Here is a 19,838-nt window from a genome sequence, read left to right on the forward strand (position 1 = left end):
TTTTGTTCCTTTGTTGGACCTTCCGATCACTATCTCGTATCCATTCTCCTTTCCAACATTCCGAACCCAATTCAGAAGGTCATCACGTGTATCAAATATCTGTTCGAAATTAAGACATATCACTTCAGATTCGCTAAACAATACTGTCATACTATATTCAATTAATACCTGATCAGTTGTAAATAAATGTGTGGCATCCACACTTATAGTTGGTGGCACAAACGGAGTGATACTTGTAGGCTCAACATTCCCAGCATCATACGCATCATATGCAGCTTGAAGCAGCACTGTTTCATAAAAAATGAATGGGTCTGTCATCTGCCTGCAAAATGCCACTGCTACTGGTTTAATTACATAGTTTCGGCAGTTTATCTTCCGAAGCAATTCGGCAGTTTATGTTCCAAAGCCATTCGGCAGTTTAAGTTTTGAAACCTTTTGGAACTATAAGTTTCGAAACATATGTGCAGAGATGAAGCACGGCACAGAAATAAAAAATGTGGTGGGAAATTTAATCATTTGTATGTAAATCTGGTGGGAGAGAAAGAGAACTTACCAAACAACAACTTGAAACTTGAAGATCTGGAACTTGGTGGCACAATGGAACAATGGTGGTGGCACAATGGAACAATGGTGAAATGGTGGTGGTGGTGTCTTGTGGTGGTGGTGGTGGTGCAATGATGGTGGTTGGGAAGAAGGCAGGAAGAATAAAGAGAGAAGTAGAGAGGGTTGGTGGTGGAGGAGGGTAGTAATAAATCAGTAGAGTAGTAGGATAGGTGGAGGAGTGTGGGAGAAGTCATGGTGGCAGGGTGGCAGACTTGTGCACCTTTAATTTCGGAACTTTATGTTCTGAATGATTCCGGTGGTTTATATTCCGAAACAGTAAAAATTAGATTTGCCACCCCTTATTTGTAAGGTTTTGGAACTTTAAGTCTCGAAAGGTTTTGGAACTTTATGTACCGAAAGGTTTTGGAACTTTATGTTCCGAAAGGTTTTGGAACTTTATATTCCGAAACCTTTCGGAAAGTGAAACTATAATGTCTAAAAACTGGTGTTGTTCCAGAATATCACCTGCTACAATTTCTTAATTGAAAAACTAAACTCAGAAATTATGAAATAAAAGTACCGGTGATCATAAAACTCATAAATTATGAAATAATAACGTGAAATACGTAGTCAGAAACTCATAAAAGTACTACAATAATGTCAAAGCCAAACTCAGAAACTCATAAAAGTACTAAACATAATGTCAAAGCTAGTCACTATCCCCTACCCCTACGGCCTCCCCTACCCCTACGACCTCCCCCTCCTCTACCGCCTGCCCTGCCTCTAACTCTGGCTCTGACGCCTAGTCTCTCAGCAGCAAAAGCAACGCCTTGGGTCCCGGCCAAGTTTCGGAAGACCTCGAGTGCCCGATCAACTAAAGTGCGGGAGACTGAGTCTACTGAGGGAGCATCATCAACCTCGAGTGACTGCTCAAGCAAATCCACACCCCTACGCAGAGCAGCCTGAAAATAAATAAATACACATGTTAGTAAATGACATACACAAAATCGCAAGTGTAAAAGAAAATAGTTTTCATACTTACAACGGCACTGAGTTCCGCCCTCTTCGTATTCGGGATGATGAACCGATGAGATACCATGCTGTACCAGTCCATGTAATTTGACGATGTCTGTCCACCTACAGTAGCAGGGACGCCCTCAGGAACTAGGTACTGCTCATAGGCCGCGAACGCTGCATCAACATCCTCAGCACCAGGAGATCTCTCCATCACGACAGAAGGGTGCCTCGGGACGGTCTGCACGGATCCAAACTGCCACAACACCCGCTCCGGAAGATGAGGTCGCACAGCCGGCCCGTAGGGAGTCCGGATGTATCCCGAGAACAAAGCCCTCGCATTCTGCGGTCGCACAGACTTGTGCGCCTCATATGGAGTCCAGATGACGTCAGCTGACGTCATCTCATCAAATAGGACTCGCCTCTCCTGCAACCTAGCATGGCCCGTCCGTGACTCGATCCACCTGCACGCTCTAGGTTCGGTCTCCACGTAATCCCGGTTCTGATACCGGCGTACAAGGGCGTCAGGGAAGTGCTCGTAGGCCCATGCTAACAACAAGGACGTGTAACCGCTCATCTGTCTGGTAGCGCTGCGTGAGGACCGACCAAGCTGGTCGTACAAAGTGGCAAGCGCAATGGCGCCCCACGCAAACTCATGTACCCGATCAAGATGCTCCAGCATGCCAATCCAGTGGATCGTGGTGTAGTGTCCTCCACTCTTGCAGGCGAACAACGTCGCGCCGAGGAGATTCAGTAGGTACAACATGGCTGCATGGTGGTACCGCCTCTCTACAATGCATAAAACAAACAGTTATCATTAAGTAAACTAAGATTAAAAAAAAAGAGACAAATTAAATAATTATTAAGACAAACCTGTAACAGCGACCTCATAACTTTTTTGCATGAAGCAGAACCGCAGCCCCTGAGTATTGCATGCATCAAACTCCTCGCTGTAATCAAAGCTCTGCCCCCCTAGCAACCGCACGCAGGTCTCAGCCATCTCTAGTCTACTAAGGGCTGCCGGAGTATAGAACCTCCCACTGGTCGGGAGATGAAGAATGGCCGACACGTCGTCCAGGGTCACAGTCATCTCCCCAAACGGCATGTGGAAGCTACTGGTCTCCTCGTGCCACCTCTCCACAAGGGCCGAGACAAGTCCAGAGTCTGTCTCCTGATAACTGGACCTGACGAGATGAAGCAGTCCGGTCGCCGCCACAAGTGTCAGTACATCCCTATGAGCATCGCCCTCCAATGGCATATTCACCAGCTTTAACCCAACAGTGGACACCTTCAACTCAAGTCGGTCCTCGTAACGATCGTCAGTGGTGCCAAAAATGGAATGCCACGTCCACGGCGCTATGTGGTCCGGGTAACGGTGTAAGAGAGACAGCTCAAGCGGCCCGCCAGCAAACGGTGGCTGTCTGTGGATCATCGGCTTCGTCTTAACCTGGGGAGCCTCCAACTCTACAGCAACATCCTCTGACTCGCTACCACTGTCAGACATAGACTCACTGCCAGACCCAAACTCACTGCCTGACCTAGACTCACTGCCAGACTCCTCAGGAGTAGGGAGGGGAGGAACCTCATGAGTCAGCTGAGGAGAAGGCTGAGGAGTAGGGAGGGGAGGAACCTCATGAGTCTGCTGAGGAGAAAGCTCATGAGTAGGGAGGGGAGGAACCTCAGCAGTCTGCTGAATAGAAGACTGAGGAGTAGGGAGGGGAGGAACCTCAAGAGTTTGCTGAGGAGAAGGCTGAGGAGTAAGGAGGGGAGGAACCTCCGGAGTCGGGTCTCCCCGCTGCGAAGTAACCCTCTTAGCTCCCTTCTTAGATCCCTTCGTAGCTCCCTTCCGAGGTCGCTTCCGAGAACTCGAAACATCCTCATCATGCTCAACTCGCCTATGAGAAGCGTGGAGATAAGCACGGCGATCGACAACTTGTTGTTTCGTTACCCGGTTGCTCCCCTTCGTCCTCGGCATCTATTAAAACAAAAAGGACATAAGGCAAATCAGTGATATGTCAAAATTAGAGCAAATTTTAACTTGAAGAATATGGAAGTTAATCAAATGCAAAGCAAATCCAATGAAACAGACAATACAAATATGTATGGGAAAGACCTGCAATACTAAGAAAGCATCTACTCAGGCAAAAATCAAAAAAATTGATGTCACATAAGCTTCCAGCAATTCCCTTTATATGTATGGGAAAGACATGCAATATGGGACTACTATTAGAAAATACATTTCTTTGTATGTCCAAGTGAGGACTTTGACCAATCAAAAGAAAAGAAATTGGTCAAATTTGATCAAGGAAACACTGATACATATGTATAGATGAAATTTAAGAAACTAGAAATAGGTCATATGCCCATAGAGTATTTTGTTGGAACAAAAGCCTTATCCCACTAAGTGAGGTCGGCAATATGAATCACACTACCTTGACACAATCTAACCCTTTTCTTTTCTCACAGGGCAAAACTACAAACTCTAGGATTAAACAATCTACAAGAGAGTTGTATTTTCAAAGAGTTGTATTTTTCAAGCAATGGAAATGATCTATATCTATAGTATGTGTGAATCAAATTTTGTATCCTCAGAATGAGTTGTAGAATATAAAAGCAACTCAACTTACAGAATCTTGTATCCAAAATTGATTAGGATTTCAGAATCAATTGTAGAAAGATTTACAATTATGCATTTACACTAGTAGGATTTGAAATCCAAAGCTTGTATAAACTACTACATCAAAACAGCAAAAAACTAAAAAAGACTTTGTATTGAGAACAGTTGAATCAATTTTGAACGAACCCTAGAATTGAAATTGGTCGATTCTGGAACAAATGATGCATCATAGCATAGCAGAGCAGACAGTAGATAGTGTCATTAGTGTGTGTGCGACCGGAGAATGGTTTGAAAAGGCAAATGATGCATCATTGCATAGCATAGCAGACAGTAAATGTTGTAAATAACAAAAACCCCAAAATGCAAGAACCCTAATCTACGAAATTTGATGAAGGTAGGGTTCAACTCACCTCTACACTTGATTTCTGACGAAGATGATGAGGCTCGATGATGAGAAACCTCCCCGCTGATGATGAAAGTTGAAGAGGTCAAACGGAATTCGCCGGAATCGCCTCCTTTCAAGGTCGGAAAGTCGAAGAGGGAGAGGATGTCGAAGAGGGAGACGATGGGGGGGAACTGGTTTGGAATTGAAATGAAATTGAATGGTTTGGAACTGGGAATTATAAAATCGATTAGTTTCGGAACTTAAACTACCGAAACCTTTCGAATCTTGATCTCCCATAAAATAACACGGAGGGATATTTTAGTAATTCCCCACTTTAAGTGGGGTGGCAAATCTAAATCTAGGAGTGGGAAATCCAGTTCTCGTCTTCTCCTCTATTTGCTCCTCATTGCCTCGCCGTCACCGCCGCCGTCGTTGTAAGATAACTGAATCCGTCAATATTATTGATGAATGGTGCCCTATTTATACAATGCATGGTTGACTAAATACATAAATGCTAGACCTAATTACAGAGTAATTACAGGGAATCAAATATGGAATAATCAACATATTCCTATTCTATCACACCCCCGCAGTCGAAGCGGGAGGTTCACTGACGCTGAGACTGGAGCGAAAATCATCAAATAGAACTCGAGGAAGGCCTTTAGTGAAGATGTCCGCAATCTGGTGACGAGAAGGAACATGAAGGATGCATGCCTGACCACGTGCGACCTTCTCTCGAACAAAGTGAATGTCCATCTCAATGTGTTTAGTGCGCTGATGCTGGACAGGATTGCCGGATAGGTAGATGGCACTAACATTATCACAATAGACCAAAGTAGCCTTAGAGAGAGGAAAGTGAAGCTCCAAAAGCAGGTTGCGTAGCCAACATGACTCAGAAACCACATTAGCGACGCCTCGGTACTCAGCCTCAGCACTAGATCGAGTAAGCGTGGGTTGTCTCTTGGACGACCAGGAAATGAGGTTGTCGTCGAGAAACACACAGTAGCCAGAAGTAGACCGGCGGGTGTCGGGACATCCACCCCAATCGGCATCGGTGTATGAAATAAGCGTCTCGAGAGGAGAAGGATAGAGATGCAATCCAAACTGTAAGGTGCCCTGAACATAACGCAGGATGCGCTTCAGTGCAAGCATATGCTCTGTGCGGGGGGCATGCATGTGAAGACACACCTGTTGAACAGCATAAGAGATGTCAGGACGGGTGAATGTGAGATACTGCAAAGCCCCAACAAGACTCCGATATAAAGTAGGATCATCACACGGAGAACCAGCAGAGGTACTGAGTTTCTGCTTGGTGTCAACTGGAGTGGCAGAAGGATTGCACGATGCCATACCGGCGCGAGCAATAATGTCACGAGCATATGTACTCTGACTGAGAAAAAGTCCACCTGCATGTCTGGTGACGGCAATGCCCAAGAAATAGCTCAACGGTCCCAGATCCTTCATAGCAAACTCAGAGGCAAGAAGAGCCATGATAGATTTGCGAAGGTCATGAGAAGAGCTGATGAGTATGATGTCATCAACATAAAGCAGGAGGTAAGCCATGTCAGAGCCTCGTCTGTAGATGAAAAGAGAGTGATCAGAGGTGCTATGCTGAAACCCAATGGTGGAGACATAATCTGCAAAACGCTGGTACCAAGCGCGAGGCACTTGCTTCAACCCATAAAGAGATTTCCGCAAGCGACACACATAATCAGGATGAGTACGGTCACGGAAACCCAATGGCTGATGCATATAGACTGTCTCATGAAGATCACCATGGAGGAAAGCATTCTGAACATCTAGCTGGTGAATGGGCCAAGACCTGGAGAGAGCAATGGTGAGAACTGTGCGAATGGTCGCTGGTTTCACCACAGGACTGAAAGTCTCATCACAATCAACACCTGCAATCTGTGACCTGCCATCACCTACAAGACGAGCTTTATAACTCTCAAAACAACCATTAGCTTTCGTCTTATGACGAAAAATCCACATGCAGCGAATGATATTAACATCACTAGGACGAGGTACCAAATCCCAAGTATTATTTCTAAGTAAAGCATCAAATTCAGACTGCATGGCGGATTTCCAATTTGGGTCTGAAAGAGCTAGCTTCGGGTTTTTGGGAAGAGGTGAGATGGTGGGATCATCAATCGTGACAGAAAGGTTGAAGAGCTTTCTGGGTTTGTAGATACCTCGCATGCTGCGAGTGGCCATGGTACGGATAGGTGGTACAGGCGGAGTCGGCAAAGGCGGGGAAGGAGAAGGTGGTACGGAGTCAGAAGAGGAGGAAGAGGTCGTATGGGGTGGTGGTGTGGTCACGGTAGAAGGGACTGCAGGAGTAGGGCTAGGCGCAGGTAAGGTGGATGGATGAGTCCACTGGTGAATAAAGGAGGGATGTATAGTATCGGAGAAGCAGTCATATGTGGAGGGAGGAGGGGTAGTCATGGTGGCAAAGGGAAACTGAGTCTCATCAAAGATGACATGTCGGGAGAGAATGATTTTTCTGTGCGACAAGTCAAAACACTTATAACCTCTGTGATGAAGTGGGTACCCTAGGAAGACACACGGGGAGGAGCGGGGTTGTAATTTGTTAATGGTAGTGGAAGGAACTAAAGGGTAACAAAGACAACCAAAAACTCGCAGATGTGTGTAAGACGGATCACGACGATACAGAAGTTGAGTGGGGGAGAGATTAGACAGAGCTTTCCGAGGAATGATATTAAGTAGATAGGTAGCCATTTGAAGGGCATGATGCCAAAAGGACGGAGGAACAGACGCATGAGAGAGAAGAGTACGAATCATGTTGTTAATGGTTCGTATTTTGCGCTCCGCCTTACCATTTTGAGATGATGTATGCGGGCAGGAGAAGCGAAAAATAAGACCATTAGCAGCACAATAATCATGAAAAGATTTATTGTCAAATTCACGCCCATTATCACATTGAAGGCATTTTATAGATTGAGAAAAATGCGTGCGGATTTGATTTGACAGAGAGGTGAACATTTCAAAAACTTGAGATTTATTACTTAAAGGAAACGTCCACAAGAAATCTGTATAATCATCCAAAAATAAAACATAATACCGATGACCGGCAGAAGATAAAACAGGCGAAGTCCATAAGTCACTGTGTAAAATGTCAAAAGGCATCACAATAACATTATTAGAAGACACAAATGGCAACCTAACATGTTTGCCAAACACACAAGACTCACAAACATTGCTAGAATTTAAATGCTCAAAACTAATGAACTTATTACTACGAAGAGACTGCAAGGAAGAAGAACTTGGATGACCAAGACGACTGTGCCAGAGACTCTGAGCTAGACCAGCAAATGGAAAGGATGGAGTGACTGGGTAGAGATCGCCGGGACTATTACATCTCATGAGTGGAATCCCCGTCTGAAAGTCATGAACCGAGAAGCCATATGGGTCAAAACAAACAGAAACATTGTTATCAGTGGTGAGTTGTCGCACAGAAATCAAGTTTTTAACAATATTAAGTGTGTGCAAGACATGGGAAAGGGTCAAGGGCTTGTGTTTATGGGAGGTAGGGAGAGTTGTATGTCCAGAACCCTGAATTGGAATACCCTGTCCGCTACCAACATACAGTTTCTGATTAAGATGACTCAAATTAGAATAAGACGTGAGATTACCTTGTGATCCGGCCACATGAGATGATGCTCCAGTGTCCATGTACCAGGTGCTGTCCGGAGGAGCAATTGTCATGGTGTGCATGGCAGTGGCAATGTCAGTCGGCACAGGTGAAGCTGAAGCAGCATAAGCCTGAGGTCGCTGGCCTAGAATGCCAGGCTGCTGAGGAGGAGCAGATGGACGGGTCCACTGAGAGGTAGGGTATGGGCACGGAGGCATGGCCCATGGAGGTAGGGCCCATCCCCAATGCTGGTATGGAAAGTACTGCGGCCGAGGTGGCATCGAAGGAGAGGAGCCTTGAGAGGTGCCACTGCGGGATCCACCACCGTTGCCACGAGTCCCACCACGTCCCTTAGAGTTGTGGGATCGAGAACGGTTGGAGGACTGACGATCAGAACTCTGAGAGGCGGCATGGGAAGGACGCGACTGAGTAGCAACATATGCAGCAGGAGGGTCAGCTGGTTTCATCCTAGCCATACCAGCTTCCTCCAAGGTAAGCATGGAGCGAGCCTGATGAAAGGAGGGGAGCGGATTGCTCTGACGAATCAAAGTGGCAACACCCTTATAAGCATCAGTGAGGCCGGAGATGAGCTGCAAAACTATACGGTGATTGTTCACAGGAGCACCGACATCACGGAGCTGGTCAGAAAGCGTCTTCAGACGCTGACAGTAGGCGGCGACAGTCGGAAATGCCTCCATGCGAACATTAGAGAACTCCTGCTCGAGGGTGACAGCACGAGCGTTCTGATTATCCCAGAAAATATCAGCCAAACGCGTCCAAGCAGTGAGAGCGGTGGAGTCAGGTTCCATGATGGTAGTCATGAGGTCAAGAGAGATGGTGGCATAAATCCACTGAAGGACAATGGCATCCAAAGTGGTCCACAGCTCGTAAGTAGGGTCAGTGATAGGCGGAGGAGGCTTGTCCGCAGCAGGGATAATGTGGTGCAGAACCCAGTGAGAACGGGCATGTATGCGAAAAAGCTCCACCCAGGTGCCATAGCGATCAGTCTCCACGTCAAGCATAATAGGAATGTGATTCCTAATGTTCGTAACAGCAAGCGCCGGGTGGAAATCTGGTTTAGCCGGCGGGGCAGGAGGGGCCACGGTGGTGACTGCCGGAGAAGTGGTGGCGGTCACGGGTGTGCTGTCCGAGGAAGCCTGAGAAGACATGGCGGTGAATAGTTTGGCCAAGAGTAAAGGTAAGTAGAGGTTTTTTTTTTTTTTTTTTTTGGGAATCTGTCCTGTAAACCGGTTTGGGTGAACCGGAAAAGCTGGCTAAACCGGAATGGTTTAGCACACGTGACTGTTTGTCATGTTAGAAAACAGAACAGAAACAGGGACGGGATGGAGATCCGAATGGAGGGGAGTGGATCCTGGAGACGGCAACGGTGGAGCACGAGGCTGGCGGCGCTGGCGGCGGAGCACAGGGCTGAAGAAGCGGCGGCGGAGCACAAGGCTGGAGGTGCGGCGGCTGAGGAATGTTGCAGCAGAGGAAAGAGAGCAGAACAGGGCAGCGGAGGGCGCGCGGCTCGTGGGCGGCGGCGCGCGGTTGTGGAGAGGCGGCGGCGCGCGTCTGGGGAGTGGTTGCTGGACACGGTTCTGCCACACAGCAAGGAAGAAGGCTGCTGGTTTTGGAAAGGGACAGCAGTGGTGGAGAAGAAAAGAAAATAGGAAAGGGAAAAAGGGAGGTTGTGCGGAAGCAAGGGAGAAGGAGAGGAGCGCATCGGCGGCGATGTGCAGCGGCGCAGAAGCCTGTGTGCGGAGGCGGTGCAAAAGGAGAAAGGTGACACAGCCGTCAAGAAACGCAAGAGGCTAGGGTTTGGATCAAGACTCGTGATACCATGTCAAATAACCACTTATCCCAAAAGCTTAAGCTGTTGGGTAAGGGTCATATGAATGGTTTTATATTATATTCTAACACGCCCCCTCACGCAAGAGCCCTTTGGGCTTGAAGCGTGGATAAATGCACAGGCCCACCTACCATGTGCTTAATTAAATTCCACTTTTAATTAGAAAGTGAGGGGAGCAAGGATCAAACTCTAGACCCCTTGGTCATAGAGGCTCTGATACCATGTAAGATAACTGAATCCGTCAATATTATTGATGAATGGTGCCCTATTTATACAATGCATGGTTGACTAAATACATAAATGCTAGACCTAATTACAGAGTAATTACAGGGAATCAAATATGGAATAATCAACATATTCCTATTCTATCAGTCGCCACCGCCCAATTAACTTGATCCTTCAATCATGTAAGTCTTTTTCACCTAGTTCAATCATGTAATGTCTGATCATGTAATCACAAGTCCTATGCATCATGCACTGCTTTAGAGATTTTTCTACTCTTTTGGTTTGGTTATTTTTCTTTCCTCTAATTGTATTGATGCTGATGTCGTTTTTCACCTTCAGAGTTTGGATAACCTTGTTCTGGTTTGCAGTACAGGGCTGTTGCACTTTCCTTTTATCAATAAATTTGATTTTGCAAAAAAAATCATGCCTTTTTGAATTTTCTTGTGCAATCTTTTTTCTGCTGGTGTTTGCTGTGTACCTTGTGAGCATTGTTTCTGCATAAAGCTTGCTGGAATTCACAGGCCTGTATGGTCATTGAAAGGTGCAGCGTGTGGAGGTTCTTCTTAGCCTTTAAGACCTCTCTTTCCCATTCCCTTCGAGCTTATGTGTACGTGATCTGATTGGGTCATTTGGCTGATCTTTGTCTTGGCTGTATTATGCTTACAACCATGTTGTGGTTGCTGTCCTTTTCTTCTTATGTTTTGTTCCCTTTTAGCTTGTTATGTTTGCTGTTTTTTACTGCTTTCTTGTTGGATTCTATGCTTTTTAGGCTCACTAGGAGAGCCTTGTTCCCTAGAAGTTAGTTCTTCAATAATACTATTTTCTCTTTTATAAAAAAAAGAAATTGATACACTGGATGTGTTACTGTTGTATTGTCATGCTCACATTTATTTTCTTCTGATTGATGTCTACAGTGTGATAGTCTATGAAATTTTCATCTGTTCAAAGTTTTAAAAGGGGTACTTAAATCATCATGCATAAAATTCAATCTTTGAGATCTAATGTACTTCATGAAAAATTGTGATTTGCGTGAAACATTGTGATTAAGGATTTTCTTCTTCCTTTCAGTGATTTAATCTTGTTTTTGTTTCTATTTTTCCTTGCCTCATGTACGCTATTTGGGTTTCTGGAATGCTGTAACTTGTTTTGTTTTTTCTTCTTATCTTATGTTTTTTCTCTTAGTATTTTTTGTTGTGCCTTTTATTGTTGAAGCTAGTTTTTTTTTTTTTTTTTTTTTACTTTCTCTTTATAATCTAACTTGACATTCTCATGGCTGGTCACAATTGTAATATTTTACTTGTTCATGTTTCAGGGCTGTTTTAAGGGAGGAAGGGGAAGTGGAAAACGTTAACTTGGGTGATGATGAGGATGTTAATGAGGGAAATGAAAACAATGACGCAGTGAGGAATGAGACAAATGATAATGATGCTGGTGAAGAATTTAAAAAGATAACAGATTTGACAGCTGATGATATAAGGGCCCTTGAATTTATTTCTGAGGAAGCTGCTATTGATTTTTATGAAAAGTATGCACAATGCTTAGGCTTTGTGTCAAGGAAAGATGATGTTTATCGGGATCCGAATGGTAATATCGTAAGCCGTCAGTTGGTATGCAATAAAGAGGGTGAGAGGCATAGCAAATAGGGATGATCGTGTTAAGGAGGCGAAGCCCATCACCCGAGTTAGTTGTCCAGCCAGAATACGTTTTCGTGTTGATCATAATTCTTCCGTCTGGAAAGTTGTAAAGTTTGAGGAGTCTCACAATCACAATTTAGCTCCGGTTGATCAGATTCACTTGCTTGCTTCTTACAGACAGATCAGTGATGCTGACAAGGCCCTAATTGATAGCATGCAATTACATGGTGTTAGGGCTTGTCACATAATGGGGTTGGTGATGGGTCAGAAAGGTTCTGGTTTGCAGTACAGGGCTGTTTCTGAGTTTTGAGATTGGGAGATTGAGTTTGTGTTTGAATTCTCATGCTGAAATGATGATGATGATTAAAAGGAGAGGGAAATGATAATGGAAAAGAAAAAAAACAGGAAATTTTTTTATCAGATTTGTCAAAGATTATTCATATCTAGTTTGGTTTTGGGGTGTTTTGATGATGATGATGATTCTGGAGTGTTTTTTTTTTGGGTTAATTTGGGGGAATTGAAGTTAATTTTGGGGAAAATTAGTTTTGTTAATTCATTTAGGTTAGATTTGTTAATATGTTTAATTTTAGTTAATTTGATTAATGATGTGACATGTAATTTTTTTTAAATTTTATTTTTTTTTTAAATCCACGTAAGCATAACTAACACAGTCGCGATCCAAATCATCACTCGCCGGAGCTCCGCCCTCCGGCGAGGATCCGCCCCAAAAATATTTCAAAGACGAGGACCAAATGCAATAAATTTTCTGGCGAGAGACTTAGATCAGACGGCAAGACAAAGACAGGGACCAATATGATGCTTAACCCATATTTTTAATATAATATATTGTTAAGTTTACAGAAAATCCCTTGGAATAGGTTCAGCAAAAATGCAGAAATGAATCCATGTTGAAGAGGACACGTTGTTTCGTCGGAGAGAGCAACAGGCTGTGATATGAAGCTACCGGTGGTGATATGAAGCTTACGGGAGAGGGCAAGCAATGGCTCTAGCTTAGGACCATGGCTTGCTTCTCTGTGTTCCACTCCCTGTGAAACATCTAACTGCCAACAACAGTAGCAACATCACCCTCCCAACACTACCCATATCTCCCTCAACGTCGATGCGAGCATGCTGGATGTTGTCCCTCCCTCTTCACGAATCGCGAACCCACAAGCATAAATAGTGACGTTTGGAACCTGATCTCTTGCGCAGTTCTGCATGTTTGGTGCCAAGGTTGTTTACGTCGTCATTGAGTCGAATCAATATTAAACTCAAATCCAGTACCACCACCATCACCAACACCCATAAAACCCCAAATCCAGCACCACCATCATCACATTAAACTCTCCTTGAACAGAATCTCTGTCGTCTCTGCTAAGGAAAGCTGCAACCTTTGTTTGTGGGGTTTGATGAGGGAGAAAGGATGACGGGCAGAGGATCTGCAACATGAAGAGAGTGGATCGTGATGGTGATCCGTGGGGATGTGGGATCATAGTATCATGGTTGATTCATCAAGATCTGCACATCGTGTTTTATCAGATTTGAGAAAATTGATGTTGTTGGTGGGTCAAATCTGTTGAAAAATTGCTGAAGAAGGAAGAAGGAGAGTTTGGGAGTGGTGGTTGAGGTTAAAGAGTGGTGGCTTCTGTCATGGTCGCGGCGGCAGCACTGGCGGGTGGAGGTTGTGGCGGCAGCGGCGGAACTGAGGTGGAGAGGGAGGAAGAGCACAACAGAGCCAAACTGGTAAGGAAGGATGAAGAGAATAATTCAGGGGTGTTTTGGCCATTGCACCATTTTTATGTTTTGAATCTGGATCATTGAACACTTTAGGATTATATCCAACGGTCCTAATTAAAATGATCCACCATGGGTCAGTTCAAAACTGACCCACGGTAGGCAAAACCGAAAGCTAGACGTTTGAACTTAATAGTGATGTCAATGGTAGAGATTTGGAAGGAGGAATGAGAGGGTTAAAGGAGGATTTCAGCAACCTCCCACGGGATAAAACAACCTCCTAAAAACCCTATAATATTATTTCAGTAACATATATAGCTTAAAACTTATTGAATTTAATCTCTAAAAACACGAAACCTTAATTATGATATTTTTGTTATCATACGCATCCTCTGTAGTTGTTGTCACTAATGGTAGCATGGTGTCGAGTTGAATGTTGCTGGAGGAGGCAGTGTCCTTCGTGATGGAGATGGACGATGGACTTCTGGGTTTGCGGTGGCATTTGGCGTGGGCGATGTGTTCTTAGCGGAACATCGAGCGTTTCCATGAAGGTTTGCGACATGTTTGGGAGCTAGGTTTCTGCAAGGTGGCTTATTTTTCTGATTGTGCTGAGTTAGTTGAGGTGATGATAGGGTCGCGCGCATGATGTGTCACAGTTTTGGCATAGAGACTTGATTCTATATATTCGGGACATGCTTCATCGCGATTGGAAAATCTCTGTGCGTCACCTCTCACGGAGTGTAATATGCTGGTTGATGCTTTGGCTAAGTATGCAACGAGAATTAATTGTCTTTGGCATGTCTGGAAGTTGCCGCCTGCAAGTGTGGTGCCCCTGCTGTGTCCGGATGTTCTAGCGTAGTTTTCTTTATTACAACAAAACTAGCTTGAAATATTTTATTAACTTAGATAAATATAAATTTATTTTATGAAATTAAAATATAAAACAGTTTATAATATTGTATTTAATTTAATAAAAAAATATGAAAAATGAATAATTATCTTAAGATGAACAATTTGAAATAAAATTAAAATCTTTCAAGTGATAATTATTTTAAAACTAGTATCATGTGTACCTGTAGTACTGCTAAATATAAAAAGCTATCACACAAATGAGTCATTTTATGTCAATTTTACAGCTGCAATTGTTCAATAGCTAATTTTATCAAAGTATTTTTAATTTTTATTCAATAAGCTGACTTTTTAATTTTCAACTTTAAATTTTCAGCTACGTACGTTTTACGAAAGAGAGCTTTAACAAGCTACTATATATTGAGTACATCCAACTTTTCTTAAAGATATGTTTTCAGTATTAGAGCTTTTTATTGCCTGACACTTCACTCTTAACTTGATTGAGAATCAAAACATGCAGGATTTATTTCACAACGCACCTCCATTTTTGTGTTCTTTATTGTGAGAGAAACACTATACACATTTTGAGTTCTTCGTGTATATGATAATAATAAGAACGCTCCTATATACTCCCTCCGGTCCTATTTATAAGCAACAAAAAAAAAAATTCATATAATTTAAGAAATGTAGTTAAACTAAATAAAATGCATTAAATTTGTCTTAAATCAAAATAAACTTCCAAAATTACCCTTTGTTATTAGTGTTGGAAAGTGAGAAAGAGAGAGAATAATTAATGAGACACATTTTACAAGTTATAATTAATAAGGGCATCATTGGAAAAAATTAATTAATATAGCTCAAACTTTCATTTGGTTCTTATAAAAAGGACCAAGATTTTTCTTCTCTTTCATGCTTATAAATAGGACCGGAGGGAGTATATACTATTCTTTTTCTCTATTTCTTTCCTTTTGGTTACATTACATCATATATCACTTTTATTATTTTTCTCTTTTCTCTTCTTATTCTTCTATTTAGATGTTTACAAGAAAAAAAGTGATACATGAATTTTTTTTTAGTTTCGTACCTTTTATCTGGTAAGGTTCCATCATGGTCACAAGGTAGCAATGGAGTACAATAAGAACAAAGGAATAGCATAATTAAGGAACCTCCTTTAACTACTGCCAACCAATACATGGTATGTACTAGTACTAATATAGAAGATAGTATCCTACAAAATACCAGTTTTAGTTATCCACGTCATATTCCTAATTCCTTCTTATCCTAAGTACATCTTATATGCTGTAGGGAGGAATTATTCTACATGAAATCACATGAGAAATGGCTGGGTGTAGAGAGCCTAACATGCCTACATGCTTTATGGAGGAATTATTTGATATTGCTTTTCGCACACCCTATTATTTGTACACATTAACTTTTAATTTTTTTAATTTCTAAAATACGTTTTGAGTAAGAAAATATTAATTTAATTACACAATATTCTATTCGCACTCTTATATTCGCACTTTTGGAATTGAAATTATTTCTGCTTCTACATGTTAAAATTTGGAAATAAAAAAAAAAATAGCTTCCGGAATTTGAAATTTCAAAAATGTAATTTTTTCATATGAATAATACTTTTAGAACTTGAAATTTTGGTTGCAATTAATTTTACACTTCAAAAGTTTAAATTCTGGAAGTAAGAAAAATAAATCTTCTCGAAAGTTGAAATTCATGAAATAGAAAAATAGCTTCTGAACAATGACACTTATAGAAGTTAACAAATAAATTAGTTTCTGAAACTTAAGCTAGTATAATTTCTTTTTTCTTGTGAACTACACTTCCAAAAATTCAGAAGTAAAACACAAATTAGCATAGGGAGAAATTTCCAAATTGTAATTTTTTTCTTCTCAATTACATTTTTGGAACTCAGAAATATTTTCAGGTTATGTAAATAGTAATGTTGGAGTGTGCAAAAGTAATCCCCAATAAAACTTAAAAGTTAGCTAATCTCTACCTTGTTTGCATGACCCAAGCTACCTCATATGGCCCGGCCCATGATGCTTTCAAGAGAATATCACAACTAGTAGTAGGTCCCAACTAGCTAGCATAAGCAGGGCATGCTATGGGGCATAGTGCATATCCTACCAACTGAACACATTCTCGAATAAAATCCAATAGCTACGTATTCAGTTATGCATCATTTTTCTCTTGGGAAAGTAAGGGTGAGTTTGGATACACCGTGAAAAATCAACACAACTAGCTAGCATAAGCAGGGCATGCTATGGGGCATAGTGCATATCCTACCAACTGAACACATTCTCGAATAAAATCCAATAGCTACGTATTCAGTTATGCATCATTTTTCTCTTGGGAAAGTAAGGGTGAGTTTGGATACACCGTGAAAAATCAACGCAAGCTGCAATTGTGATAAATAGAAGTAACTTCTTTTAACTTTTATAAATTTTTCAAAAAAAAGTGTAACAAGCTTGTAGAAGAATCACTTAGAAAAGTGTAACACTATTGAATCTTGATTAGAATCACTTAGATTACATTGTGTAAAAGGAAAACTCTTATTTATAGTAAACTAAGTAACTAATCTGTAACTAACTTCCTAATTGCAGTTTTAACTAACCTAACAACCTGCCAGCTCACATGTTAACAAACTAACTACTAACTATTACAAACAAGTCTCACTCCTGCTTCTGTATAAAATTGGTCATTGAACTCTTTTATTTTCACAATTTTTCTCCATAAATTTGATTTCATCATGAACATAAACCAAGTGTTTGGGCAGAGGGCCAGAGGCTTAGAGATTGATATTCTTGAAGCTCTAAGCTATCACGTAACTGGACTAGAACACGGCTGTATAATAAGTCTAAAAGTGATCTAGTTAAGTTAAGTGAAGTTAAAGAGGTTGAGTAAGCCTTCCTCTTGTAAAACAAAAAAAAAAGAGGTTGGGTAATGAGCTTTGTTGAAAGAGCTAATTAACTGCTAATGTTTGGCAATTCTTTCCACTAAAATAAAGGCGTTAGAGACTCAAATAAAGTGGATTTGAAATATTTTTGTTCCCTCTTAAATTACAACATTACCCATAATCATTTCTTTTACAAAAATGATTGGTGACTTAATAGTTGGTAGTCCACTTACGGTAAAGGCACACGATATCTAATTAGGGGCGGTAGTACTCCTTGTACTTCTCTTAATATATATTCATGGCTTATAAAAAAAAAAACTAATTAAGAGCGGTCCCCATAAAGTTGATCTTTTGCAGATTTCCAACAATTTGTTTTCTTAGAATTTGTTTTCATGCAAATATTTCTTCAAAAATAATTATATTAAAAAGAATTTGTGAATTTTTCCAACAAATTTAGTTGAACAAAAATCTACAGGTAAAGTTCAAAGCAAATTTGCAAGAAATGTCTGATGTGCCTAGCTGGGTGGTATATTTTGCGGGACCATTTCTAAGGCCGGTTTGGTTTTGGTTTGTACGTTTTCTATTTTTATTTTCACTAAAAAATGAAAATAAAGTTGGAAATGTGTTTGCTTAGAAAAAAGAAAATATTTTCAGAGAAAATGGTGCAGGAAATGACCCCAATTTTGAAAATAAAAAATAACATTTTCTATGTTTTGAGACTTTTAAGAGCTAGGGGACATATGGGTTGGGGAGGAGAGGTCCATTGATCGATTCCTGGCGGGTGCAATTTATCTTTTCGATATAAAAATAAAAAAGACTTTTAGAAAACACAGTGGCAAACTTGTTTTTTTTTTGAAACGGAAAACTTGTTAATATGGTGAGGTTTTTTCTTTTTCTTAACTATTTCATTTTTTGGTTATCTGATTGAACCCGCTCCCTTCTCATTAATCTTTCTCTCTCTTCCATTTTTTTTTACATTCCATAGTTCTACTTGATTTTTTTTTGATACAGATAGTTCCACTTGATAAATGAACACATATATTATTTTATATTATATTTTTTATTCATAAACTATTCATTAATGAGATATAAATTGATTGTTATTGTTAATTTGTTCGAAATGTTTTTTTTTTCCAATGTATTCTATATATTATCTGTAGCTATCCAAGAGGGGTAGCTCAGTTGGCAACGCAGACTGATTGTATGAGAAGAGCTTTCGGGTTCGATCCCCACACAATACAGTCTGAGGGAGGGATGAAGAGTCTTAACTGTGACTAAATCCCGACTCTGACGGCATCTAAAGGGTGACCGAGTACAGGATGTTTATACCAAAAAGAAAGATAAATTGCACCCGTCAGGAATCGATCCCTGGACTTCTCCCTACCCAACTCATATGTCCCCAAGCTCCTACCACTTGAGCTATCCTATGAGGACATATATTCTTTGTTTTAAATGTATTTAAAACGATAATTATTAATTTTATATTAAAAATAGTTAAACCAAATATGTTTCTAATATTTTTAGTTTTTGAAAATAGAAAATAGAAATTCAAAACAAACACATTTTCTATATCTTGAAAATTTGAAAATGAAATCTATTTTCAGAAATGAAAATTGAAAATAAAAATAGAAAACATTTTCTCAAACCAAACAGACCCTAATCACTCTACAACTTTGTTTAATCTTATATTTATTTTAGTATTTTATGAATAAAAATAATTTTATTTTACTCTATCCAAACAACGTTTATTTTTTTCAACACAAATTCATTACCTCAAACTTAGTTTTGACAAATTTAATACGATCAAACATAAATTTGTAAACTTATTTGAAAATTGGATTTAATGTCATCTCTTTTCATTTTCTTGCCATCTAAATTTATGGTCTTATGTGCGTGGGAACTAATTATGCACCACACTTTTAAGTATGAATACAAATTATATATTCCACAAAGTGCGAAAGAAAATGGTATGAATATATAAAGAGGTTACATTAAAACTACTCCCGACTTAATTTTACCACACTTAAATGTACCTTTAAGCAAGTATTCCGTTCTTGAAAAACACAAAAATATGAAAATGTATATTATATTCTCCTGCAAGTGCATTTCTCAAATAGGTGTTGGATGCAATTTTACAACACTGATATGGTTCTATTCTCATATGCAAATCTGCATATTGTTGCCGTGGTACAAATTTAAGTTGCCAAAACCTATCAAAATCTAAAAGCAAAATCTGATCAAATGATCCTTATGGGGCTTAAGTGATGGGTGCGTCACCTGTTAGGCATACAATTATCAGTGGACTCTACTTTATGTTGCAAACAAACAAACAAAAAAGGAAAAGGAGTTGCTAAATAAAAGTGGAGGTTGTGAAAATAATTGAAACTTTTTTTGTTATCTTCAATTAGTGGAAATCAGGCTG

This window comes from Lotus japonicus, chromosome 4 (assembly GCF_012489685.1).
Source record: "Lotus japonicus ecotype B-129 chromosome 4, LjGifu_v1.2".
In the NCBI taxonomy this organism is placed as follows: Eukaryota; Viridiplantae; Streptophyta; class Magnoliopsida; order Fabales; family Fabaceae; genus Lotus; species Lotus japonicus.